Source organism: Tupaia chinensis, unplaced genomic scaffold (genome assembly GCF_000334495.1).
Source record: "Tupaia chinensis unplaced genomic scaffold, TupChi_1.0 Scaffold000690_1, whole genome shotgun sequence".
Classification (NCBI taxonomy): Eukaryota; Metazoa; Chordata; class Mammalia; order Scandentia; family Tupaiidae; genus Tupaia; species Tupaia belangeri.
This window is the reverse complement of record NW_006160213.1, coordinates 216,171-219,903: the sequence shown is the minus strand read 5'-3', so window position 1 is coordinate 219,903 and position 3,733 is coordinate 216,171.

The window sequence follows — 3,733 nt, the reverse complement described above, 5'->3', positions numbered from 1 at the left end:
AAAAAGGAAAGTATTATGAAAGGTGAAGAATGCATTTTTAGAGTAAAAATGGTGAATATATGGTTAAAAAAGTATTCCTTTTCTTGATTCTCTTCCGACTTCTGATCTCTGTATACAATTGGGCAACTGGTTTAACCAATAACCTTTCTATATATTCCTGGTGAGTTTTAGATTATATTTGTATTAAGACAATGAAAGTGATATGATCAAGCATTCACTGCCCTCCTTAAACCTTTGTTGGAGTTTTCCAGCACTCCTGTTTACTCGTCCTCGGGCCCTTCCCACAGACCAAGTGCCCTCCTACTCAGTGAGAATAGGAATCATGGGGCAGAGAGTATTTCACCCACTCTTCCTTTCTCTCATCCCACATCCTATCACTCCCCATTCTATCCTTCTCTATTATCTTCTAAATTTCTCTGTTCTTCTATTTCCTACTATCCCGACCTTTTCCAGACATTTAAAAAAATTTTTTTGAGAGTTTTTTGCTATAGGGAACGTGTGCTCGCCAGACAGAGAGATACAGAGAGACAGAAAGCGAGAAATCACCCCCCTCAGGGGGGATGGCCATCCTGCAATCCCTTCTCCTCCATTCTCCCCTCGGGATCTTGGGCACGCATGCACACGCACCCGGTGTGAGTTTTAAGCCACTGGGTCCGGGACGCGAACCACAGTCGACTACATGGGAGTCCAGCAACACAGCCATTACGCTAACTGCTGGTCCCTGGACATTTTTATTTTTTTAAGAGAGATTTTTGCTATAGGGCATATGTGCTTGCCAGAGAGACAGAAAACAAGAAATCACCCCGGGTGGGGGGGGATGGCCATGCCACAGTCTCTTCCATTTTCCTCTTGGGATTTTGGGCATGTACGCATATGCACCCAATGTGAGTTTTAAGCCTCCAGGTCTGGGACTCAAACTGTGGTCAGCCATCTGGGAGCCCAGCAATGTAACCATTACATCAGCTGCTGGTTTTCTTTCCAGATAATTATGGTCTTTAACCTTGATTTTTGCAGCAGCCTGCTCATGAAACCCCAGTCTCCTCTCTACATTCTGTCCTCCATATTGAATCTAAAGTGATTTTTCTGGGATCTCTACTCTGTTCCATTAGTCTTAATGTCTTTTTTGTGCCAATACCATGCTGTTTTGATTGTCATAGCTTGAAAGAGCATAGGAAAGGAAATTTGGGGAAAAAATAGAAAGGTAAGACTTTTGTGGGACACAAATATGTTTTATTATCTGTTGATGAGGATGTGCATAGTATTCTCAACTGGGCTGTACTGAGGTATATATCGTGCTGGGTAAAGTCTCTTTACAATCTAAATGATATACAGCGATTGAATGTATAAATAATAATAATAATACTAAAGAAAAAAATAAAATTATCCCTGTAAAGATCAAAAGAATAATAAAATGATTTTTCAAACCTGCAAATGATCCCACCTTTGCTTACAACTTCCCAGGGGCTTATTAGCTTGACTTGCAATATGGTTTTTACTTCCTTATCATTGTCTCTTGTCACATCTCCCTGTTCTGTTCACAGTGAATTAATTCTTAAATGCAACACATTTCTCATTACCTCCAAATGAAGGGTTGTTGGGAAAGTCGTGACACATTTTACATAGAAAACATAGAAAAATATGTCATGACTTTCCTGACAATCTAATAGTTACATAGCTTTTCCCATCTGATATAAATTATGATATGTTTTATTTGTATCATTATTATTTTAAAACATTGAGTCTTAAAGATTTATTTCTATGCAACTTCTTGCTGAAAGTTTCCCTGATTTTCATCCCTCCCATAAATTTGGATCTAGGTTCTCCTCTTTATAAAATTTTATTAAAGTTTTAAATTTGCTACAGGACACCTGAGCTTGCTGGAGAGAGAGCCAGAGAGAGTGTGATGGGGGTGGGGGGAATGAGAAAGCACCACTTTGAGGTGGTCATGCCACAATCCCTTCTCCTCCATTCTGTTCTGGGATTCTAGGCACATATACACACATGCCTAGCATGTTTTTCAAGCCATTGGGTCTGGGACTGGAACTGTGCAGTTGCCTAAGGTTCTTCTCTTATGTGCCCACATTGCATCTTCATTTTTCCTATCATAGGATGTCACGAAGCCTCATCTTTCCTATTTGCCAAGGTCCCGGACTACACTGTATCAGGTAGGGTTCATTATGGTCTTGCGACAATAAACTTCCCGCTAAGTAGTAGGTGCTCTATAAATACTCTAAGTCATATTGAATGTTAAATGATTTATATGGTATTATCCTACAAGCCTTAGCAATTTTCAGTATGTATGATAACTAAGTAAATTAAATGAAGTGTTTAACTTTCGCCAATGTAGATATCCAATCTCAATGAGTCAACACACTGGAATCTTGCCTTTGCCTATCTGGAGTATTTATAATAGAGAGTTACTGAAAACAATTTGTTAGTACAGATTTCTTCTATGGACAGCAGTCTTACAACCTTTTCCTAATCTATCATAAGATATTGAGAACTGAGAAAGCCTGAGTTTCTGAGAGCTTGTTGAATGTGAGATAATGCATTTTAGAGAGCTTGATTTAGCCACTTTACAATGTATGCATATATCCAAACACCAAGTATATACAGTTTTGTCAATGAACAAATTTTAAAAAAGAAAAGAATCACTGAAGAAAAAAGAATATGTTTTCTGAGTAATATGATGAATATATGGTTAAAAAACCCTTTTTAAAAATTGATTCCACTTTGAATTTTGGTCTGTGTACAACTGGGCAATCAGCTTAAGCCAGTAAACTTTCTATATTTTTCTGGTAAGGCTTAGATCACATTTAAAGAAAATATTTACTGTAGGGCACATATGCTGGCTAGGGAGAGATGGAAAGAGGGAAAATGAGAAAGTACCTTTTAGGGTTTTGGGCATACACGCACATGCCCAGCCTGTTTCTCAAGCCACTGAATCTGAGACCTGAACTGCACAGTCGGCCATGTGTGGTCTAGCCACCTTAATCACCATGCCATGGGCTGGCTCTCAGTTTAATTTTTAAAAGTTTCATTTATTTCTTTTATGAGAGTGAGAAACATGCAGAGAGGGAAAATGACAAATACCCTCAATAGGGTCTCACGCTGTGGTCCTCCCTCAGGCTTCCCATCCAGCTAGATTCACGTGCAGTACATGTGCACCTGGTGTATAGACTGATGGAGGAACTCAACCACGGTTTCCAAGTGGATCCAGTATTGCTTGAGCAATGCATTCATTGCTACTGTGCCACCGAGTGAGCTCCGAAAAGTTCAATGAACTTCTTTCATATGGAGGGAAGTAGGCTTCAAAACTTAATGAAAAAGAAATTTTCCTTTCTTAAATAAATGCTTGTAGACTCTCCATTGTACAAATTAGGTGTGTGTGCACACATGCGTGTGCAGTTACCATGGAGCCATCCCTGGGGGGACAAAGCAGATAATAGTTGTATGAACAAGCGAGTTAGGACAGTCAGTGTTTGAAGAGTAAAGCAAGGGAGATTGAGGACCAACCTTGACATATGAAACTCTGGGAAAGGACAAAAATAAAGATAATTTTCAGAATAATTCACTGTATTTATGCAATGAGGCATTTAATCCTTCACCACTTCTTCCCCCCCAAAAGAAAATCAATACAATGAACCAACAGATCTCATGGAATATGAATTGTACCTCTCACCACCAAAAATAAATGTTGAAATTTCAATCTCAAGATCAATAATAATATCAG